This window comes from Equus przewalskii, chromosome 17 (assembly GCF_037783145.1).
Source record: "Equus przewalskii isolate Varuska chromosome 17, EquPr2, whole genome shotgun sequence".
Classification (NCBI taxonomy): Eukaryota; Metazoa; Chordata; class Mammalia; order Perissodactyla; family Equidae; genus Equus; species Equus przewalskii.
The window spans coordinates 80,953,633-80,967,564 of record NC_091847.1 but is presented as its reverse complement, the minus strand read 5'-3'; the positions used below and the strand labels follow the sequence as shown (position 1 = coordinate 80,967,564).

The 13,932-nt window shown below is 44.2% G+C and overlaps 1 protein-coding gene across 2 annotated transcripts in view; it reads left to right on the top strand.

Moving 5' to 3' along the window:
• The window catches only part of PLEKHM3 (pleckstrin homology domain containing M3), a 176,204-nt gene that overhangs the window by 156,253 nt on the left and 6,019 nt on the right, over nt 1-13,932 (top strand). The window lies entirely within an intron of this gene.

Here is a 13,932-nt window from a genome sequence, read left to right as displayed (position 1 = left end):
GCTAGAGGAAATTGGGACTTCTCTTTGTGGGCACCTTTGCTGAGGAACCAGTGGCTTGCATCTGCTTGCTGTGCTTTTCTCTCCCTGATATTGAAGAGGGGCCTGTCGGGGAACTTTCCCCGTGGTCCTCTAACACGACTAGTTGGGGACAGGACTCCTGCCTGTGTTCTAGGGTCATGAGCTAGCAGAGATGGAAGGGACTGTGGAGACCACTTCGACACTTTGGGGTAGAAAACCGGAAGCCCACAGAGCTCACAGATGCTGTGAGGTGGCAGAAGCAGGGCGGTGACGTACCAGGACGGAGTTCTGCTCTTCATAGGCTGTGTGACTGCCTGCCCTTAAATGTATTTGTTGTGTCAGTGAAGGTTCTTCTTGATAAAACTTGAGCACAATGCTAGTTTTTTTGGCTTTTAAACTTTGGTCAAAGAGTAACTTGGTAAATAACATTTCACCTTGGCCTGGTGGCTCCTATATTCACATGTCAGAATGTTTCGGAATGTCTGCTAACACAGACAGGACTTTTGTGAAACCCTCAGGGCTGACCTGACCCTTTATACCATTAAGTCACTTGATAAATACGGTGCATTTATAAACACAACCCTAGGCCACCATTGTTTTTCGAAGCCATTCGGTCACTTGAATAGATGGCTGTCATCTCCTCCTAGACAAATTTCTTACCAAGCTTCTAGTTAGGTGTCTGGTGAGTCAACCTGTGTTAATCATCTTATCTTTAAGCATTTCAGACAACCTGATTTTTTGTTTTGTTGTATGGGGAAATGTTTATCATTATTTAACTCATTTTAACTTTATAAGTAAAAATTTATTGATGTTCGTTACAGAAAATTTGAAAATTACGCAAAAGAAAAAAATTCTCCATACGTATGCATATATATTTTTTAATAAAATTTAGGTCATATTGAATACATAATGTTATATCCAGCTTTTTTATCACATCATATCAGAACAAGAAAATATCACATTTAATCTGTAAACTTTTATTGGTGGGTAGTTTTAAGGGAACAATTTTACTTGGCTATAAAATCATTAAGATCCATTTAATAGGTAGAAGCAGGCTGGTCCACAGAAAGATCTCTGGGCCAAGAATATGGAAGTCTAGATGCCATTCCTAACTGCCACTAATTTGTTGTGTGACGTGTGACAAGCCACCTCTCTCTGAATTTGCCTGCCAGGCAGATAGCACTGTTTTAAGCTCTATTGATGAAGAAGTAAGAGCTTTACTTCAGATCCAGTGCTTTGCATTTTCTCTTAGTTTGATAGTTTGTCATGATATTTTCAGTGAAGTTGACTGATTTTTATACAATTTACCTAAAGGGGTTAACATATAAATTCAAATTATGATTCAGTCCACCATTTTTGAAATAATGTCAGATCCATGAAGAAATTAACTTTTTCTATTTCGTTCATTCCTCTATCCTCTGCCTCTAGAACAGCACCTAGTAAATAATAAATAAGCCATGAATGAATGAAAAGTTCACTTTAGTTTTTCAAATCTGTACTTATTAACATAGTTTCTTTTATTTTAAATAGCCTTTAAACTAATTTCAGAGAAATTGTCTCCTTAAATGTACAAATTACCAAGATATGTGGCTTTATTGAGTGACGGCTAACATTCTATCACATGTTAGGGACAGGCGTGTTTAACTGCCCAATGGTGACCTTGATGTCAGGAATTTGAGCTTTGCTAAGCTACTCAGATAATTTAATTTTGAAAACATCTTTTAGGTCATTTTTTAGTATGTGCTTTTTCCTTCCCCATGGGACTGTAAATAAGTAACCTGAATACACAATAGGGGAAAAAAAGAGTATTTACCTTTCCATACAAAAAATGTTGACTTTTCAGACTTAGCAGCATGTTCTGAAATGAACTGTTTTATGCTTTAGAATCACAAAAGGTACAATAGCATCTTGGTTTTGTCAGTATATGTTTTGGATATTTTGAGACTTTTTTTCATCCAACTAATTATAGGAGTACAGATAGTAATATCTTGTTAAAGTTGTCTTTAAAAAGTCCTTTGTGTTTTTATTTCGGCATCTAATGTACATTACCATGTCCTTATTAAACCCCTTCAGTATTCTGAGTACTAAGCCACTCGGTGCTGCGTCAGGATCACCTACATATGCCATCCGTAGCTCCCCTCAGTAATCGCTCTGTTCAGTCCCAAAGCTTTCCAACCGCTTAAAGTAGAGACAAAGGCACAGTCCGTAGGTGTTCACTCTGTACAGAAGTTGCTATTTGATTGCATTATATCAGTAGATAGAACTTTTGTAGAGTCAGAGGAGAGCTTGTCAATCATCTGCCCGTGACCCACCCCCCCCACCGGAGGCCAGCCTCCCCACCCAGCACCACCACCTGGTGAGTGGAGACCCCAGCTGTGGAATTCCATGCAGTACCCTTCTGCCTCGCCCTCTGTTGCAGCAGTAGTCTGGAGTTTGAGGGACCCACAAACCATCCTAGGAGGAAAAAGACTACTACCGACTGCTCAGTCACTTCTGGTGATGGTTGGGAGGGGTACTCACCAAAAGAAATGGGAAGAATGTTGTAACCTTTTGATGAACAAACAGAGAAAGATAGCATTAAAAAAGTAATTCAGGGGCGGCCCAGTGGCGCAGTGGTTAAGTGCGCACATTCCGCTTCGGTGGCCCGGGGTTCGCTGGTTCAGATCCCAGGTGCAGACATGGTACTGCTTGGCAAGCCATGCTGTGGTGGGCGTCCCACATATAAAGTAGAAGAAGATGGGCACGGATCTTAGCTCAGGGCCAGTCTTCCTCAGCATAAAGAGGAGGATTGGCAGCAGGTGTTAGCTCAGGGCTTATCTTTCTCAAAAAAAAAAAAAAAAAAGGGAATTCAGGGGCCAGCCTTGTGGCACAGTGGTTACGTTCATGCAGTCCACTTCAGTGGCTTAGGGTTCACAGGTTCAGATCCCAGGTCAGACCTACACACTGCTCATCAAGTCGTGCTGTGGCAGCATCCCATATACAAAATAGGGGAAGACTGGCACAGGTGTTAGCTCAGGGCCAATGTTCCTAAGCGAAAAAAGAAAAACCTAGTAATTGATGTGAAAAAGAGGAATGTGGGAATTTCCTTTTATTAAAACCAATAACGTAAGACTAACTTGCAAATAACAAACCAGTGGCTGATTCAAAGGCTGCATCAGAAACATTAGAAGCCACTAACTTCAACTGATGTAACTTAAACCGAAAGACCTCATTTGGCTTGAGAGACGGGAGGTTAGCACATCTGAAAGACTTTCTTTAAGAGGAGAGTTAATACTTTTTTCTAGAAATAGAAGCCTTGATGGTGGAGAGAAAGGAAATTTAAATGAAAAGACTTATCTGGAAAGTAGCTTACATCAATGATTTGAAAGAAAAATTTCAGAATTGAGAACAAAAAGAAACAAGCTAACCTTGCTTGGCAGTGGGGAAGGCATGGGGAATAGTGGGGCCTGGGGAAGCTCCAGGGAGAGCGTGCTTCCAAGTAGTGCCGCACCAGCCCAGGGATTTGAGACAGAAATGATGCGGCGTCAAAGCAGCGCCAGGAAGATGGCTTTCCCTTTCCCCAGCTTCCCTGAGAGGTGCTTACAGTACACTGTTCAAAAGAGAGAGACCCAATCAGGGGACCCTTAATACTCGGGAAGTACCTGAGCAGCATTCCACCCTTCTTCTCCCGCCTAACCCCACCCCTAAATTTCTTACCTCAGTTTCTCTCCCTGAGGGTCTAGAGAGCTGGCCCAGGCCACGCCCAGAGACAAGCAGAGGGAAGGCTTAGTAGTTAGGGCAGCATGTGGCTCACCAGGCCTGAGCTAAAGGCTCCGCTGGCTTCCCCCAGGGACTGGTTGTGGTGTCGCCTGGGGAGTTCCCTTTGCTGACAGATTACCACCGTCCAGACTTCTCCATCCAATTCCTGTCTTGTGAACACATGTGGCGTTGAAAGAAATACAGTTTTCAGGGACTTCCACGTGTCTTACGTGTCTGTTAATTGCTTGTGGACATAGCATAACTACTTTTACCACTGTGATTATCAGTTCCATCCAACTTTTACTAATATGCAGAGCAGAAACAAAAGTTCCAGCGTTCTCACTGAACAAAATGGGCCGCTCCAAAAGGCCTTGCTCGCATCTTCCTCTCTCACTCAGTGTCACTATGCATCAGGTTTCAAGCATTATTGCAGTATTTTCCAAGATAATACATGCTTGGTTCGTGCAAAGTAGGATAATTTTACTTATTAAAAGTTCATACATTATTCAACAATTGAACCATGTTTCCTAACTTTATGAACATGTAAACAGTCAGTCTGTTAGGTTAACCCACCAAATTTGTACAATACCTTTATCATTATATGAAGAGGAAAAACCTTTGAGATGTTCAGAATGTCAAATATTTAAAGCCAGAATTAGTCCCTGACCACCTGAGATGTTTATACAGGTGCATCTCATTTTAAATAAATAAAACTATAATACGCATTTTTTAATTAATTGATTATATACATTCCAAATTTTTCTCATTTAACATAAAGATGGGTGACAGTAAATTTTTCTAATATATTCAATACAGAATTTGACCTCTAAGGTTGTTTACCTGAAGGGAGATTGTTTTTCCCAGATATAAAAATGTATTATAAAATACACAGTATAGTGCTGGCATTGGAACAGACAACAGAACACGATTTCAGAAAGTACGGAACTAGACCCAAGGCATATGGGAATTTAGTACATGATGAAGGTGGCATGCAAGTTAGTGCAACAAAATATGGGCCATTCTGTAACAGGAGCTGGGAAAGAGACAGCCTCGGAGAGAGATGGACAGTCCTGGCTTTTACCATCCTCCGTGCCTCGAGATAAATTCTGGGCGGGTCCAGTATTTTAATGTAGAAAATAAATCCATAAAGCACTAGAAGAAAAGATGGGTGAATATTTTTATAATCTTAAAATGGGGAAGGTCTCTCTAAGCTTACACGAACCCAGAAGCCATGGAAGCCAAATGCCTTTAAATACATAAAAAATGTTAAATGCTTACAATTCTATAGATAAAGGCAAATAAATGTAAACAGGAACTTGGAGCAATATTTTCAATACATGATAAAGTATTAATTTCCTGAATATAAAAAATCCATAAAGTCATTAGAAAATGGTCAAAAGACATGAACGAATTTACTGAAAAATATGCAAATCTTTTATAAGAACAATAAATACACAAACAACTGCATATTACTCGTAATTAAAGCGAAATAAAATCAGGTTCTTACCTATCAGCTATGAGAAAATATTAATAGATATAAAATGTAAAGCCCTATATAAAAACATTAGTTAATATCACTTCCTATTAGTTCTGATTTTTATTCTTAATATTTATAGCAGCCCTACTGTCATTGGAAATGATTGTCCTTGAGCAGTGGTTTTCAGACTTTTATATTCATCAAAATTCTCTGGAGGGCTTGTTAAAACACAGATTGTCAGGCCCTACCCTAGAGTTTAGGATTCAGTAAGTCTAGAGTGAGACCCAATCATTTGCATTTCTGACAGATTCTCTGGTGATGCTGGTTTGGCTGTTCCAAGGACCACACTTTGAGAACCACTGGCCCAGAACCCATTAAGTATTAGGAATTATGTAATACCATCTTGTTAAGAGAGTTCTATTGGTGAGGGAGATAAATAGGGAAACAGTCTAAAGTAATGACAAACACTTTGGTCTTTTATTTGAATGCCTTTCTCCTTATAAATTTATATTGCTGATTTATTCCTAAGCAACTAATCCTGCTGTTCATAAATTCAACACTGTTTACCTTCTGAACTTTTCTGGATTTTTCTAATATACCCATGCTTGAAAATTTATTTTATTTTAGCTCCATTAAGTGTCTTAGTACTTAAGGAACTGAAGTGTAGTATGTTATATAGAAGTAAGTCTCATTCAGAGTCTTAGGTACATATCATCTTCCTAATATTACTTCTTTTAAAGAGGCTTACTTCAAAAGTTGACAGTTAAATTTCTCAGTTTTACATTAAAAAGGTAGACTGGTGAATCAGTGGAAGTCCCTATATGAGCCGAGACCATGTTTTCATCTGCATTAGCCTGATAACGTCCTTAATATTCACTGCCTTTGTCTTAGATGCAGCGAGACGTTTCTGAATATCTCCTGGGCTCTTAGGTGTCCTGAACTACTTTAGCCATTTTTACAGAAAGCCATTCCTCTTATTTATGGTTCTCTAATGCCTACAATTATAACATATTCTAGCTTTTTCCAGAAATCATAGAAAATTTTTAAATCCTCCTGCAGTTTCTTTATTTTCTCTATTATTAAACAAGATTTCCCAAAGTAATCTCAGGAAGAGACGGACATTTGTTTGTTGACAATTATATTAAATGCCAGGTGAACAATAAAAAAAACTTAAGTGTCAGAAATATCAGTTTTTCCCTATCCCCAAAAAACTATTTCATTCAGGTCAAATCTATTACAATTTTATATACATACATAGAGTATTACTGAGACGTTCTGTCACCATCCACAAATTAGCAAGAAGCATTTATTAAGCATTTGCACTAAAGATAACAGTGAATTACTCTCCCCAGTAGGATAGCAAAGGTAACAAGTGAATTAATTAACCTTTGTTTACATTCTATTTCAAAGCCAAGATTTTAAGTAAAGCTTTTGTCAAAGGTATTAGCTGAGCTTGGTTCACAAACTCAAAGTGCAAGACTTGAGAAAGCCAGATGCTTTGTGGGCTGCAAAGGAAAGACGCTTCCTTAACTAATTCTGGGGATTAAAAGGTAAATAAAAAGATCACTGCAGGGCATTCCAGTTGTTTTTCCCAGATTTGGGTGTTAGCAGGCATTTGGGGATGTGCTGAATAATGTAAAGGACCATGAGGCTAGTACCATGGGAAGAGGGCCAGATTTCAAGTCAGAAGACGGGAGTCAAGTCCAGAGTGGGTCACCCACTTGCTAGTGCTGGGACTAAGTAAGCACCAGTCATTTTATTATTTCATCTTATTTATTTACTGACTGACTAACTTATTAATAAGGGAAAACAAGTAGTACCTAGCTGTGAGAATTATTGTAAGGATAATTTATGTAAAAGCAGGGCAAAGGGCCATACCAGTGTTCCCTGATTTAAATGTCTAGTATCCATCTTACTGTATTTGCATTTACCTTTCAGAACTATTGGAATAGCTTTACAAACTGGCATATACACACCCACAGCCACCAGACATTTGTCCAAAGGAGCTGGATCCCTTTCAGTCTCATACAATTCCAATAAAACCATGTGGGCGCCTTTCTAGCCCCCCACTCCTACCCCCAGCCAAAAAAAGAGAAAGAAATCACAGTGAACAATTGCAAATGTGACAGGCCCAATTAGGGTCCATCCTCGCTCTACTAGGAGCCCAATGTTCTGTAATCCAGTGCTTCCAGACTCCCTGCTCCCCTCCTTCCCATCCCAGCTGCCTCCTGAGCAGAATAGAGGGGCCTGGAGAGTGGCTTTCTGGTACCCCTGGCCCAGGCCGGCTGGAACTGGTGTTCCAGGTGGCGGCTGTGAAACCGGGCTCTCCTTAGCCAGCAGCACAGTCATTTGTTACTGAAACTGTGTGCTAACGTCCCTTTATTTTAACCCTCCTATTCCCCGCAAAAGAATGCATGTGAGATTGCATCATTTGTTTAAATCGTGTTTAATACATTTTACCTCAGAATGTTTAGTAACATGTTCTGTGTATTCTTGTAAACAGCACTCATACGTGTGTAGGTACATACATAGCACATACAGGCAACACACCATATGTAATATCACTGATTTCCCATTTAAGCAAATTACAAGTTGTTTGCTTATATCCATTTACTTACACAATAACAGAAGAAAATACCAACCCTAAACTTGAAGACAACCAGGGCCCAGTAACTACTTCCTTAGCTAAGAGATTTAAATCATCATCTTGGTTTCTTGGAAAAACCAATAATAGCTACTGGCCTTATGGGGCACCTTACATAGTAGCCATACAGCAAACCGCACTCACATGCCTGATAACGTGCACTTATTTCTGCACCCCACCCTGTACGTTGTGGGCTCTGGAGGGTGGAAATCAGCCAGGGCTCTGCCCTGCTCTGCAGGCCTGTCCTTCTGCTTGTCAGAGATCCAGCCAAACTCAAGCCTGGATTTCAATCCTCGTGAAATATCTGAGGTCATTGCCTGAACCAAAAATAAAAATGCAGCAGGAGAAGAACCCAACATGAACAGAGCAGAAGCATTTCAGTGACATCAACTTGGGGCAGGGGCCTTTAGCAGCTTCCTTTGACCTCCCTGTGTGCAGCTAGAACCTGGAAGGGTGCAGACAAAGCCATTGAGCCTGTCTCTAATAGGTCTCACGTCATCGGCATTACAGAACAGGAAACTGTCTGCAGCCAGGAATTTTTGCTTCTTTGCCATAATATTTGAGAAGCAAACCTTTTCCCCTACACATATTTAGTTCTGTTTGTAGCAGACTAGTGTTCTTGGTTTTGATAGCTGTAATAAGAACATTGTATCTGTCCGATCTCTTGGCAATTGACTACTAGATTGCTGAGTTATGACTTCTCCCTCACTTGCCGTAGGTCAGTAAGCTAATTTTTAGGTCAAAGACTGTTCATAAAACGTACAGTCTCATTCCATGGTGCCTTTACTAAGACAGAATGAGATTTGTGTTGCCTCCAAATGATGGAGATGTTCCTTTGCCCCGATCCCAAGGAAGGGGCCCAGTTTGCCAGGGCACACGTGGATAATTAATGGCACTGCCCCCTAGAGCATCCACAGAAGCAGAACTCGAGTTCCTCCGTCCTCATCCCACATTTTGCTGAGCATCCAGTGCTGACACGCACCTGGTTCCCTCCAACGTGGCCATCCCAATGTGAAAACACAAACACTTCCATACAGGGTGGTCAAGTGACTGCTGCCTCTAGCCAGCCCCACCCCCAAACCTCCACAACATTCAACAATTTTAGTTTTCTTCTTGGGGGGAGGGGGTGCTGGTAAGGGTTGGGAGAAGGCTTAGAGAGGAATCTTTAATGTTTCATTGAAATTTTATGAGATAGAGGGAGAGTCTGTTCCTTTTGGCCAAATTCCTGATAATCAGAGCTGTATGTACTAGTTCATATTAGCTATTTCATAGCTTGATTAATCATTGCAAATAAATACACTGTAAAGTAATGCTCTCCACTTTAAGGCTCATCTGTTTCAGTCCCAGCTTGTCAGCAGAGACTGTCCAAAGAGGGGCCAACGAGGTGCCATTCCCACTCCTTCATCCGTAGACCTTGGGGCAAGAAAATTTGGAAAGAAGGGGATAAAATCCAGAGTAGCCTTTTTCCCCCTGCACAAAATCTGCAAATTGTACAGAACCTTAGAAACCGTCCAATCCAAGCTTCTCTCCTACTTAGATGGAGAGCAGGGTTCAGAGATGAAGTAACTTACCCGAGATCCCAGTGACCCTAGGGCCCATCAGGGCCAAGAACTCAGGGTTCCTCACTCTAGGTAAGCTCTCTCCTCTGCAGTAAGTGGCCACATTGCTATTTTACTGGTCTCCTTTGCATTTCAGAAGTTGCTTAAATCTAACTGCTTAGCAGTTACATAAAAGCAATTTGTTTTATGGAGCAGATGCAAATGTTTTTGGTTTTGATTTCCTAGATGACCTAGATAGGACATAAAGAAGCAAAGAACAGAGAAACAGCCCAGAGGTTCTTGGCCAAAGAACAAATAAATGCACCTGAGGGCCAACCACCAAGATAGCTTTCGAGGAAGGCTGAAGAGTAGGAGTGAGCAGGCTCACTCAGCATTGCAGATGGAGTCATGGGCACTGACTTCTTAAATGATATTCTAAATTAACTTTAGAAACCTCGGTACAGTCAATACTAGTGAGTTTCAGCTATTTAATCAAATGATGTATTAAAAATATATATTTGTGAAAATGACATGCATAAGTACGCTACACTAGATCTTATTGGTTGGTCTAAGCCTGCAGGTGACACTTGCAAACCCAGCCTGGAGAGGGTGCTATTTAAGTGCCTCCTGGGTACCCCCTCTGTGATGCCTTCTCCAGATAGACAGGTCAGTGGTTCTCAATGGGGATACTCTCCCTGTCCCCCCCACCCCCCAGGGCACATTTGGACATTTGGCAGTATCTGGAGACGTTGTTGGTTGTCATAACTTGGGGGCCGGGAAGGTTGCTACGGGCATCCTGGGTAGAGGCCAGGGATGTTGTTAAACATCCTACAGTGTACAGGACAGCCCCCACAACAGAGAACTATCTGGCCCAAAGTGTCCGTAGTGTCGAGGTTGAGATCCCTGGACTACATGAAGCAATGGATGTCTTCAGCACAGTGGACGGCTCTGGTCAGTAGCAGCCCTGTCTCCCTGCAGTTGCATTCTTGATGAGACTACAAAGGAAGGACATGCAGTCTTCATTCTTTGTGGTGTACAGCCACAAGCAAAACGCCAGGACTGCTGATTCCTGGGCCTGGGTGACTCAGAAATGAAGATGCTAGCTGTCATTTGGCTCATCGCTCAGTAACACTGCAGGGACGTTCCTCTTTCATTACCTGGTGCAGTTTCCTCCACAGATGACTACATTAGTAGATTGGCCTTATATAAAAGATGTGTTCCTGAAAAGTCGTGTTTGTAAAATCATATTTTAAATACAGTCAGGAAATTCAGCAAACACTAAGGAGCCAGTGAATCTTTTTAAAGTGAAAGGTCTTTTTTTTTTTTTTTTTTTTTTTTTGCTGAGGAAGAGTTGCCTTGAGCTAACATCTGTGCCAGTCTTCCTTTATTTTGTATGTGGGTCACCATCACCGTATGATTTGATAAGCGGTGTAGGTCTCACCCAGAAACCAAACCTATGAACCCAGGCCGCCAAAGCGGAGCACACCAACCTAACCACTAGGCCATGGGCCAGCCCCAAATGAAAGGTCCTTTTTAATAAAGTCCTCTTCTCAAAGAGGAGCATACCTATCTATTGCATTTTTTTATGTAAACACTTTCTTTTTCCTGCACATTACATTTTTATTACAGAGCTCCATAACTTTTATGTAGCAAACAGTTTCTCTTCCTCTGTCATTTCCTTTAAAGAAAAAACCAGGGGGAAAATTAACAGCAGATTCTCTGAATTTGGGAAGGTCATTGATCAGTCTGCCCATTATACAAGTTCAAAAGCTGCCTGCTGGGTTACAAATTGTTAGAAAATAGGACTTGGTTCTATTTTTAAATCATTAATTTTTTATCTCAGACTTTTTTTTTCAGTTGCTGACCTTTGGCTGGAAAGAGCAGGTGTACTCGGTCCCTCCATTACCCTCTGGTGATTGTTGCACCAGAAATATCCGATAAGACTCAACCTCTTCACTCACATGCGGGGGGGTCGGGAGGGTGGTGACTGGTATCAGCAGAGATAAGGGAGTGGTCCTGAAGGAACCCAGTGGTTTTCTGCTTATCAATCACTGCCCAGGGCAACATCCCTGGGTGTATAAATCACTGACTAACTCAGCAGGGCAAAGTGGCCGGGAAGAAGGAAATTTATTTGATAAAGCCACGTGTAACGTCAGTGATAGCAGGTTACAGAGGTGTGACCCAGCGGGGACAAAGCCACTGCCACTGGGGAGGAGCCAGCCCAGAGAGAGAGACACTAGGAGCCCCGGGTCCGACCTTCGTTCCCGCTGGAAAGAGGGGCTGAGGACGGGGGTCCTGCAGATGCCCTGCCCTGTCCACCTCCCTGGCCGCTCAGCTCGGCGTCCAGAAGGCAGGCCCCAGCCCTGGGAGAGGCGGCGGCGCGCCCCCGCTCCTCGAGCGCTTGCCGCGTGAACGCGCCTCGCCCGCGCGCCCCCTTCCGGCCTCTCGGGACCCCGGGAGCAGGAAAGAGGTCCCGGTGGGCGGCCGGGCACCGCGAGGAGCGCGGAGCAGCCGAGCGTCGACAGCTTGCCCAGGACCGCCCAGGGGAGGCCTGTGCTTGGAACCAGGGCTCCGAGTGCAAGCCCGCGTGCCCCCGCCCCAGGCGCGCGCGCCGCCCCGACCCGATGGCCGCGCAGGGACCCTGGCTCTGGCACAGCCCCGACTTCAGCTCCCCATGGCCTCCCGAGACGGTTCGAGTCTCTCGGAGCCTCAGCTTCCTCGTCTGTGGGGTGTTGGGGGGCGCCAGGATGCGTCCCGGTGGGCGGCGGGTGAGACGAGCTAGGCAGGGCCCGCCCCCCAGCGCCGCCGCGTGCTGAGCGCCTAAGCCACGTGTCCTCCGAGCCTCCCGGCGCCGCGGGGTGAGTGCGTGGAACCCGCTTAGCAGAGGAGGACGTGGATGCTCAGAGGGGTGAAGTAGCTTGCTTGGGGTCGTCCTAGCTCAGGCTGCCAGGCGGGCGCTGAGACAGCAGACGTTTCCGGAGACTGGAAATCCCAGGCGAGGTCCGGCAGGGCTGGGTCCCGGGCAGGGCTGGAGACAGCCGCCTCCTTGAGCTCTGCACAGCCTTTCTTCCCGCGAGTCCCCACCTGCAGTGGGAGAGAAAGAGGAGCTTTCTGTACCCCGTCTGACTTAGGGCCCGCTCTTATGACCTCGTTTAACCTTGATTACTTCCTAAAGACCCTCTTTCCAAACACAGTGATACTGGGGGTTGTGGCTTCGACAGAGGAATTTGGGAGGGAAACAGTTCGGTCCACAGCGGTCATACAGCCGGAAAGTGACTTGAGGGTGGGATGAAGTCAGGCCGTGTCGCTCTGCCTGCTGTTGGAGCCACCGCTGTGCTGTGCTTGGCCCAGAGAGCTGAGCTGGGGGTGGATGCTCGGGGTGCGGTGGAGCTTGTCTTTTGGTCTGTCACCTGGTAGATGGAGCCCCCTCCCTGGTCCCGACGTCTCTCCCTCCAAGTTGCTGCCTTCTCCCCTGGATATGAGGCTGGGTGAGAAGATACTCCTTTGACCAAACTTTCCGAGTCTTGAAAGGTGCTGGGGGTAAGTCAGTGGCAGCCTAGGGAATGCTGCCCCGAAGACTATCCTATGCCAAGGACAGAAATTCAAGATACTATAGGAAAGCAAAAGAAGCACAAGGCTGAGCCCCAAGGCCTAGTTCCTTCGTAGCCATCTTTGAACCCGGTCTGGTGCTGGACACTCCATGGATGTTTGCTAGTTGAACAAAATCATGCAGGCCCAATTCCCTGGGCTCCTGGGACGAGGTAATAGTTCTTGTCACTCATGTGTAGAAGGAGGAGAACTTAATCCACTTTGGAAGCCACCCACTGGAGCAGCTACAGTTGTGCTTGTCCGTTACTCGTTATTAAAGACCTTGCAGTAAAAGCAAGCCATGTAGTCTCCTGTACAGGCTTCCACCAAGCCAGACAACAAACTCGTCACCCATCTGGAATGTCTCCTCTATAAATTCCAAGATCTGTGTGTTGTTTTAAAAATATCTCTCTTTCCTGCTCTCTCATGCTTTTCTGTTCCCACTTGGGTTATAAAGGTAGACTTTTAAAGGTGGGGAGTTATTTATCCTAATTTTTAAGAAACTGAGGAGGACAAGAGACCATAGGACATCATTCAGAAAAGGAAAATGTGTCATTTTACTTTCCAAACTGTCAGTTAAAGGTGAGGAGTGACAGGGAATCCCTTAGCTCCTGTTAGCTCCAGTGGAAAGCTGCGTTTCCACAGCCGTGACCCTGGGCTCAGCTCCGGGCTCTGAGCATTTTCCGTTGGCGGGCACTTCGATCCCACTTCCTGTCACCTCACCCTGGGCTTACCGCCCACACTTCTTTCTCAATGGAGGGGAAACACGGAGCTTCTAGAGCTCCATCTGCCCACCGCCACCATGATCAGAGCTGCCGGTGACTATTGGCTCCCCTCCCCCAGAAGCCATAAGCCTCTCCTCAGCTAGCACTAATCAGAAAAAAAAGTTTTTCAAGTGAAATTCAACCTTGAGCATTTTGAAAAGGGAA